This window comes from Rattus norvegicus, chromosome 7, assembly GCF_021556685.1.
Source record: "Rattus norvegicus strain SHRSP/BbbUtx chromosome 7, alternate assembly SHRSP_T2T, whole genome shotgun sequence".
NCBI classification, from domain to species: Eukaryota; Metazoa; Chordata; class Mammalia; order Rodentia; family Muridae; genus Rattus; species Rattus norvegicus.
This window is the reverse complement of record NC_141540.1, coordinates 33,490,821-33,501,356: the sequence shown is the minus strand read 5'-3', so window position 1 is coordinate 33,501,356 and position 10,536 is coordinate 33,490,821. Positions and strand designations below refer to the sequence as shown.

General features: G+C 44.6%; 1 pseudogene across 1 annotated transcript; it reads left to right on the top strand.

The window, feature by feature from the left end:
• Positions 1-8,588: 8,588 nt before the first annotated feature.
• LOC103692829 (60S ribosomal protein L9 pseudogene) lies at positions 8,589-9,292 on the top strand (annotated as a pseudogene). Its single transcript, XR_015625210.1, has one exon. The product of XR_015625210.1 is annotated as a 60S ribosomal protein L9 pseudogene (transcript).
• The last annotated feature ends 1,244 nt before the right edge of the window (positions 9,293-10,536 follow it).

Below are 10,536 nucleotides of genomic sequence, written 5' to 3'. Positions count from 1 at the left end.
ACACTCTTCCTGCCTCCTCTTCTGTGATGTTCCCTGAGTCTTCAGTGTAGGGGTTGTGTGGTAGATGTATTCATTCCATGCTCAGTTGATCTCTGCCCTTTGACCATTTGTGGCTTTGTGTAATGGTCCCCATCTACTGCAAAAAGAGGCTTCTGTGATGAGGGATGAGGGCTACACTAATCTCTGGGGGCGAGAATAAGCATCAGAATACAGTTAGAGGTTATACTGGCATAGGAAACTGCAAGGAGTAAGCTCTCCTCTAGATTCCAGATCTGTTCCCCCAGATCCTGTGCCCTAAGTGTGTGATGTCTTCAAGAGGATGTTACCTTCCTTTTCTGGAATGTACCAAGAACAAAGGTAATGGCCTATATGGTTTTGGGAGGTCTCTCAGACTCTCCTGACCTAACAATTCAAAATGGGGGTTTCTGTGCCTTGCATTGGGGGCTTTTATTAGTCTATTGTTTTGGGGGCAGGGGGAGCATTGCCATCCTAGCCTTGTTTAATCTCAGTTAATCTCTCCTCTACCTTCCTCCATTCTTCCCTCTCTTTATATGTATGTAATTTTCCTCCCCTCCCCTCCTCTTCCTCCCACTCAGGTAAGTCTCTCCCATTGTGTCTTCATAACAAAGGTGTTCAACTGTTCCCTATGTGAACATGCTTCATCTTTAAAAATTTACATTATTTCTTATTTGTATGTATATATGTCATGCCCATGGTTGAGTGCATAAGCCACAGTGCAGGTGTGCAGGTCAGAGTCCATTCTCTGAGTTCCAGGGTTCTGTCGCCAATGTACAGCAAGGGTCTAGAACTCACTGTCAGTGAGAAAACTAAGAGAGTTGCTTAGCATATGTAAAACATCCACTGCAGCTGACTAGTCAAAGTTTATTTAAGGGACGTTCTTTTAAATTACATTTATTTTTCTGTAGGTGAGGACCAGAGGATGATTTGCAGGAGTTCTCTCTACCATAAGGGCCATCAGCCTTGGTGACAAGTGCCTTGACCTAGTGAGTCATGTCACTGATTTGTAATTTTTTTTTGTAAAACTATTAATATTCTCCCATTAACTGTTGAATTGCTCCTTATGTTGATGTGAGCTAGAAAACAGTATTTTCGTCTGACTTTTGAAGTTCTGCTTTTCATTTTTTCCGCTTTTTTACCTTCTTAGGAAAATTTCAATATAATTGCTTCTTGTTGTTGCTGTTATTGTTATTTTGAGACAGCATTTTTCTGTGTAGCCCTGGCTGTCGTGGAACTTGCTCTGTAGACGGGGCTGACCTCAAACTCACAGAGATCCACCTGCCTCTGCCTCTCAAGTGCTGGGATTAAAGGCGTGCAACCACCACCACCTGGCGAATAATTGCATTCTAAATTAATAACCCTGTCATCAGTATTGTAGATGTTAAAATTTAGATATTAGTTTATTTTTAAATTTTACTTTAACTATAAATGTTAGCATTCTCTTCTAAGCTCCCCCCCCCCCCAGTTACCTGGCAACAGCCAGGTTTGCCTGACACTCACTATAAAAGGGGGATGCTTGCCCCTCCTCGCTCTCTTATTCTCTCTTGCTCTTCCCCTCTTCCCCCTTTATCCCTTTTCTCCCCATTCTCCTCTCCCCTTCCTTCCTCCCTCCCTCCCCCTCCCCCTCTCTCTTCCCTCTTTCTTGACTAGTCCATACATTAAACCTTTCCACGTGGAACCATGTTGGCCTGGTGTGTTTTGTCCAGACGAGAGCCGAGATTTCCATCCCAACAATAAAGTGCTTTACTGTGTTTATTAAAGCAATAGACTATCACATGAAGTCCCCGGGACACTGATAAAAATGCTCTGTAATCATCACAGGCAAGTGAATAAATTAAATGCACTGCAGGATAATTACATCCGTTAAATTTCCAGATAGTACAGCGGAAGTGGCTGTCAGTGAGAGGTGATACAGGCATCATCTAGAATCCCTCTTATTACACGATGAAATAACCAGCGGTCCTCCTGAGTCAGCAGGTTCCCCATTATCCACTGAAGGGACAGCCTCGAGCTGTGGTGTGCAGAAGCCCGCAGTAGCATTCCGCACGGGTGCCACATAACGTTGGGAATGAATTGTCGACTGTATTGGAGGAAGAGTGGAAGTGACACTTAGCATCCCCAGCTTCGAGATGCAATCTGAACTGGGTAATGATTTCCATTTACCTTGAGCAGCAGCAAGAACAATTACTGAAGTTCAGGAAGCCCCAGGAGTCCTTGTGGGTTTTTCTCTTTCCTTCCTTCCTTTCTTTTCTTCTTTTATTTATTTTTAAATCATCCCTGCTGAGAATGCCACCTTTGAAATCTTGGCATCTCTGAGGCTTAAGGACAGGTTAAAAAAGGAATGTGGTTCTGAAGGTTGAGGCTATCACGGCAGGAGGCGAAGGCCCCATCTAGCTGTCCCTGACTTCACTCCTTTCCTCCACCTTCCCTGACCTGCTTGGGCCAGCACTACCCTTCCTGTGTCAGTGTGAATATCGCTCAAAGGCCTCAAGATCTCTCAGGCTCCGGTGGCCACTCACAGTGTTCTCTTTAAGATTTCACTGTGTTGAATGTAGCCATGGAATTTTCCATCATCCAACCCCCAGAAAAGAGAAAAACAGGACTGGGAGCAGCATCTCATTCATCGCCGCGTCTCCCGAGTTTAAAACAGCATTTATAAATGTTTGTGGAAGGGAGGGAAGGAAATATCACCCTTGGAAAGCAAACTGCATATGTAGAAGGAGCTTCATTTTCTGGACCCACAACATTACTATAATTTTCCAGAGAAAATGCCAAGGTAGCTTTGGGAAAGCATCTATAACCTAACACTTTTTTTTAGAGACCTGAAGACCTGTGGACCAGAAGAGACTGTAGTGTTTCTGCAGGTACTTCAAGTAACAAGAGGCTACTCACGACAACACATTGCTTGACTTAGCCAGTGCCCCCTTACCACCCCTTTCTGTCCTCACACACCAAACATCTGGAAACCGATGAAGGAAGCAGGAACAAAACAACCAATCAAACAGCGTGTATTCTAGTATCTCTCTGTGTTTGAGCCTGAAGAACAAGAGTCAGAATGCTCAGACTTGCTACTCAGAAAACAGAGCCAAATCCCAAAGAAGAGGTTGAATCAGAAATGAACCTGAGCTTTGGGTAAGCCTTTGGTTTAGCAGTCAAGAAACATACCTTGGCTATAAGGATGAGTGGGACAAGCGGAATGTGCTACCAGACAGAACTGGTAAGGTTGAGGTGAGCCCAATTTCCTCAAAACTCAAAATCGAGACCGGTAGGAGTGGGCCCAGTCCCCTGTCTAACTCTACTTGCTCTGGAACGCGTAACCATGACACCCCACTGAGAGGACCTTGGCAATCAGTCTCTTAGCCTAAAAAGGCTGGAGTTCTCCATGCTAATGAGGTATCTAGATAGAACCCCAGTGTTCAGTCAATGAGCTTCCCTTCCTGGGCACTCTTTGCTGCTTAATCCCTGGTTCACCCTGAGTAAGGTATTTACATTCACCATCAAACACAGCGGTTTGAACAAGAACCATCTCTTTATCAAGGATTTCCTCGGGGTTGGGTGCTAAATCTCTTGGTGAAGGCGTTCTCTCCCCCAGCCCCTCAGCACTCTCACTCACTTGGAACCAAACCAGGCTCTGGCCCCATCCCAGCTTCTGCCTTCCCCTTCCTGCCTGTCCTATGGGTGCCCAGAGGGGAATGCAGACCAGGGACCTTGTTCCCAACTCCAGTGGTATGCAGTGGTGCCTGAGTACACAGGAGACTGGCAACCACGACAGTCCTCCCAGACTCCTGTTTCCCACCTAGAAAACTGAGGACCCCCATTAAGACTGCGTTTGCCTTCCCTGAGCCACATGGCGAGGTAGATACTCAGCCTGGCAAGGATGCCTCTCTAACTATATTTGTAGAAACACTAAGGATTGGCCTCTCCTGCCTGCACCAACTCATCCTTAACTGCACCTCGAGACTACCAGGTACACTATAGGGCTGGGTGTGGAGCTGTCATCCTAGCACCTGGGAGACTGAAGCAGGAGGATCAGAAGTTCAAAACCAGCCTTGGCTACACAGTTCAATTCTATCCAGGGCTACATGAGGCACTGCCTAAGAAATATTTTGGTTGTGTGTTTTAAAACAAAAACAGGGACATGAGAAAAGCCTTTTACCTAATGATGGAGTGAAATTTACCAAGTCCACCATGAAAAGAGATTTGCGGTCTCTATCAGTTCCCTGAGCACTAGATGGTTTCTTTCCAGCCACTTTAGTTAGAGAAAGGACGTTCCCTATGACACCTCTGCTGCCTTAGCAGATGACAGAGGAAAGATGTAAAACTAACACTTAGGAGCCATAGAAAACACCTTCTAAGCCAACTTCCTCGGGGTCCTGTAGCCCAAGGGACCCATGGACATCCTAAAAAGACCTGGCATCTTTAGTTCACCTCTTTGAATTTCACAAAATCGATTCACTCCATCTTTTGCTAATAGCAAGTTGTTTTTGTGGACACACACAGGCAAAAGGAGAGCAGGGATCTGGCATCAACCCAAAACCTATCTGGACAGTGAGCCTCACAGAAGCGTGGATATGAGAGTCCTCCAGCTCATCTCCCCGCCTGAGGCTGACTTCCCATATCCTCCCTGGTGCTCTACCATGAGCATTCTTCTCTCAAGCTTCTGCTTTTGAGGCCTTGCACCCTCTCTAACCAACACACAGTGAAAACTACATGATGCTGTTTTCAAGTTCGGTGTCAAGAGCCAAATCTGTTTGCCTTATCGCTGTTGCGCCCTTTGGGGGCAGAGCTTCTAGCAACAGAGCAGTCGCTGCTGCTAGGTCACCAGCCACCCAATGACTTGGCAGCTTTTAAACCTTGACAAATCGGTTTGTGAAGAGATAAGTCACGCGTTCTAGACCCTGACCGTGTCAGAATGAAGGCTAGTTTGGCGCTCACGTTTCTCAGCAGAAGCTGATGCCAGACAGTCTTTCTTGGAAGACTAATCCTCTTAAGAGGGGCAAAGGCCACTATTTGCTTGAATTTGGTTTGTGTTACCTAGAGAGTCCTCTTCGGTTAAGGAAGCATTCATTTCCAACATCGACCTTTTATTCTGACCGGTGTGAACCAAATGCATCCCTTAGACATCTCCTAATCCACAACAGCATTTTTGGTGCCCGGAAACCCTCAAGTCCTTGGATGTTACACAGATTGAGTAAATGAATAAAATGTCCAAGTCAGCAAGGTGGTTTCATCCCGAAATCCTGGAAGACCATTGGCTGAAGAGCCCACACTGGGGTCTTTCAAAGTCCTTTTCTGAGTGGGGAAGAAGCAGTTCCCTTACGTTGTGGGTTTGTTTTGAGATGTCCCCCAAAGACCCACTTTAAAAAATTGGCTTCAAGCCCATGGCCTTATGGGAAATGGTGGACCCTGTAGAAGCTGAGACGTAGCGGGAGGAAGTGTCGTCTTCAGAAGCACTGCTTTGAAGGGGTTACTGGGACTCCACTCTCTTCTTAGGAACCACAAAGCAAAGACAAGCCAAGTGTTATGACCACAACACACCATCTCCATAGAGCCAAAGCCACACGGCCAAGTAACCAGGGACTGAAATCTCAGACGCTGCGATCCCAAGTTGGTTTATCCGAGGCATTTGTTACAGCAATGGAAAACGGACTATACACACTTCTTAGTTACCACCCTACTTTTACGTGATGATAATGTCAAAAAAATCACCATGGGTCACACCAGTTCTTGGGAATTATGTGAACGAAACGACGATTGCGTAACTGTATTGGGGGGTTGGTACCTTGTAGATAGAGTTTGATGTGTCCAAAGTTTATCTGGTACAAGTCAATCATTCTTATCTCTGAAATTCCATCCCAGGATGACTTTCAGTGACTCCTTTAAAATAGTCAAGTCTTTTTTTTTTTTTTTTTTAAACCTGTTCTGAGTCTTCGATTGTTGTCTATTAGATAAAATAGCACAACTGGGTTGGGTAAATTAAGATTGATTTCTATTTAACAGCAGCTCGTTGGATCCTGCTATTTAAAGGTCAAAGTCCTCCAGGTCCAGACAGCTCTCTCCAGCTTGACGAGAGATGGAGGAACTCCCTTTTCTTAGCAGGGCTTCCTCTTTTCTGTCAGACCTGGGGACCTAGACTCCCACATCCTCTATCTGCGGAATGTCAGGTAGCCTCGTGAGAATACAGGTTCCACTTCCTTTCTCCGGATAAGAACACATCCAGCAAGCACCTGGAATTCCTGGAATAGCTTTCCATGCAAATGAGGCATTCTTGGCTCATTTATAGGCATTCATACCCTAAACTGTAGCCTGTGATACATACCCAGCCTAGAAATCCTAACCCCTTCCCCAAAGCTATATAGGCCTTGACTCACCTGAATAACTTGAGCTGCCTCTGAAGCTGATGCCGGTATTTTATTTCCAGTCTACTCACAGGACATCCAAGCTCTGGCCTTAGGTCTGTTCCCTTTGTCCTTGTGGGCCTGTGGAACCCCTGGGGAGAAGGGAGGACTACAGCAGCTCTTGGCAGTTTCTTAGAAACCATGGTCTCCAGTACTGTTTCTTTGTGAATGTTTTCTAGATATTTATTTTCAGCCCACTTTCTTTGAGCCCCAATTCGTTTATTCATAGCCTTTGACCTTCTTTCGTCGTAGCCTAAACATCTCTCGTCAAAGAAACTTAACATCCCCAGGAAAACCATATTATTTACTCCTGACTTCCTTATTTCTGTTAGTATCTCTTTTGAACTCAATTAAGCTCTCAAATTATTTTAGAATGTATGTTACATCCATCTCTCTTTCCATTATGCCCAAATTTTTGGTTTTTCCCTTCTCCTGGAGGAGACTGGCCTTCCAGAAGACCTTCAACTTTCTTTTACCTTTTCCCTATGACTCAGGGCTGCACATTACATGACTCTAGGGGATAGCCTTCACAACCTACTCTAGATAAACATCAACTCATGCAACTGAGCAGTGCTGTAGGCTTACAGCACCCCTCCAAATGGTCTTACAGGGCCATACCTGTTGAAATCTGACTTCAAGTTCAACTTGAATCCTGACATTATAGTGCTCAAATTCTTGGCATCAGGAGAATTATGAGTTTTGGACTAACCTAGGCTACACAGAAAGTCCCAGACTACAAATCATAACACACATATGCGTGCACATACAAGCATGCGCACACAACACACACACACTCTCTCTCTCTCTCTCTCTCTCTCTCTCTCTCTCTCTCTCTCTCTCTCTCTCTCCTTGCTTTCTCCATTCCATTAAGAAAGAAGATCACATTGCCTTGGCTCTTTCTTCCAATAGGTCACAGTGAAAGCGGCCCTCCCCGCCTCCAGAATTTCCACATACTAGGTAGCAATTTATCTGTTTCATTACAGTGATTTAAGAATACTAAGATTTGCTTGATAACTGAGAAGTTACTTCTTAGCTAGCACAACAAATTAATAAAAACCCGTGTGTTACAAAAGATATAGAAAGAAAGCAAGTGAAAATGGCTTAAGTTTAACTGTGGCCCATTGTCGGTCCTGACAACAGAGCTGACCTGTCTATCACTTTGAATAGTTTCCTTTCTACTTGACAGAAAAACGGAGGGCGTGAATTTAAGAAGAAGATGCCTTAGCTCACACAAATGAGAGCACAGCCAAGTGCCTCAGGCATTTCTGGATGCCAGGCTCAACTGAGATCCACGGGACTCCTTGGTGCCTTTCTGTTGGAGGACACTGAAACCACAGCAGGCCAGTCCGGCAGGAGCTGGTGCCAAGGAGGAGCTGCGGTCGCTGCCAATGATGCTGCTCAGGGCAACCAGAGGAGGAAAGAGAAATACTCTGGTTTCTCTTCCTTGTCCTTTAATGGCTCACTGGCGCCTCCAATGGCTGACCGTGGAATCTCCACAGCTCGGAGCAGAAGGGGAGAGGGTAGGGGTGGGGGTGGGGGTGGGGGTTGAGAGCTGTGTGAGTCTTCCACCCACCAGCACGAGTAGTTTTTCTGAGTGTCAGTGGATATGTGTCTTCCACAAAGAGGAAACCCAAAGGGCCTGACTGAAGAGTTAGCCTTTGTGTAGAAGTGGAGGAAAAAGGACATTGTGGAAGGAAGAGGTTAAAATTAAGGTAATTTATCTTTAGCTACAAAATATTAGAAGCAGGAAGGAAGTATTTGGGCTCTAAGATATAAAACAATACCATTCTAAAGAAGAAGAACTAAGAATATAAAATAGAACTTCCCTCCACCCTGAGTTTTGTGTTTGCTAACTTGGGTGCAGACTGCGGAAGTGGGAGGGCTCATTCCTATGCCCTGTGAGATCCCATGGTGGCTGTGCTGGTCACCTTGCTGCGGTCAGCACGAGTGGTCTGTTGGGCTTTGCAAATACTTCGCTTACCTTTTGAAGTGGTTGAAGGGTGCCCTGGGTAATGATCTTTGTTTTCAGTTTTTAGTTTTTTTGTTTTTGTTTTTGTTTTACGCCGTGGTATCCATGAAGTACAGAAAATGGTTCTTCACTTTAGTCACCCGTTAAAAATCTCAAGGTCATATGCATGGTCGGCTTTCTAAAGAAATTAAGTGGCACGTTCTCTCTTTGCCCCATCTACTGCGAGAATGAAGACCATTCTCAGCAATCAGACTGTCGACATTCCAGAAAATGTCGACATCACTCTGAAGGGGCGCACAGTCATTGTGAAGGGCCCCAGAGGAACTCTGAGGAGGGACTTCAATCACATCAATGTAGAGCTGAGTCTTCTTGGAAAGAAAAAGAAAAGGCTCCGTGTTGACAAGTGGTGGGGTAACAGGAAGGAACTGGCCACTGTCAGAACCATCTGCAGTCATGTTCAGAACATGATCAAGGGTGTGACACTGGGCTTCCGTTACAAGATGAGGTCTGTGTATGCTCACTTCCCTATCAACGTCGTTATTCAGGAGAATGGGTCTCTGGTTGAAATCCGAAATTTCTTGGGTGAAAAATACATCCGGAGGGTTCGGATGAGGACAGGTGTTGCTTGTTCTGTCTCTCAAGCCCAGAAGGATGAGTTAATCCTTGAAGGAAATGATATTGAACTTGTTTCAAATTCAGCGGCTCTGATTCAGCAAGCCACAACAGTTAAAAACAAGGATATCAGGAAGTTTTTGGATGGCATCTATGTTTCTGAGAAGGGAACTGTCCAGTAGCCTGACGAATGAGACCTCAGTTTCCTAGCTTCAGAAACAAGATCCTGATAACAAGTACAGTTTGGGCTCTGTGGAAACAATAAAAGACTTATATATTGAAAAAAAAAAAGAAATTAAGTGGCTTTGATTTCACTTTCAAATGATATGACAGAATGTGGACAAAAAATGTGAAAATAATAATAATAATAATAACAACAACAACAACAATAATAATACAACTAGGTTGCTGAGCAGGTTGGCTTTCTCATCCTTTAATTTGTGATTAAAGCCCCTTTGAAAATTTAACAGTGGATATTTCAGCTAGGTACATATCTTAGCTAGGCTTTCTATTGCTGTACATGAAACACCTGACCAAAAACCAAGTTGGAAGTAAAGGGTTTATTTGGCTTACACATTCAGATCATAGCTCGTGACGGGAGGAAGTCAGGACAGGAACTGAAACAGGGCAGGAAGCTGGGGGCAGGTGCTGCTTACTGGCTTGCTCCACCAGCCCAGGGACGGTATCAACCTCCACAAGCAGGAGTCTCGCCCATTGATGACTAGTTGAGAAAAATGCCTTAACAGCTGGATCTCATAGACATATTTTCTCAACTGAGGCTCCTTCCTCTCTGATGACTCTAGCTTGTGTCAAGCCAACACACGCGACCAGCCAAAATAGCGCACTAGCTAAATTCTTTTGAGCTATGTAACATCTGACATAAGGAAATATACATATTATATATCAATATATATCAGATGTTAACATATAATAGATATTATATAATAATAGTACGTAATATGTAATATATGGGAACAATGTAGGGGAACTATGCAGTGAGCAAATATCAATCGTTAAGTAGCTGGAAAAACTAGTTCTACCTCTCAATAGCCCAACAGTTATAATTCATTCAACTAGTAGTCACTCATCCATTCATTATACATTAATTAAGGTCTTGATATCTTCCATAAATTAAATTAAGATTTATCGTTGCTCTGTGCTCCAGCTTGCATCATGGCGAATGAAGCAGACAGGGTGACTCCTCATGGAGCTCAGAGTCAAGTGCGGGTTGACTAACAAAGGGTTTGCTCTTCGGCAGTGAAGATGGCCTTTTAGTAGCACAGACTACAGATTAAGTGTGGTTAGGAGATTAGAAAGTGTTCACTGGGAATGAATGGCCATCTCTCTTGAGTGTCCAGGGAATGTTTCTCAGGAGACTAATATAGACAGCCTACAGCTGTTGATTCTCTTCTTCAACCCTATGGAGTCTAGGGTTTGAACTCAGGTTGTTAGGCTGAGCGCCTATGTCTTTACCCACCGAGCAGCCCTACCAGCCGCGCCTGTGGATATCTTAAGTGCACTGTCCTTCAGAGATAACTA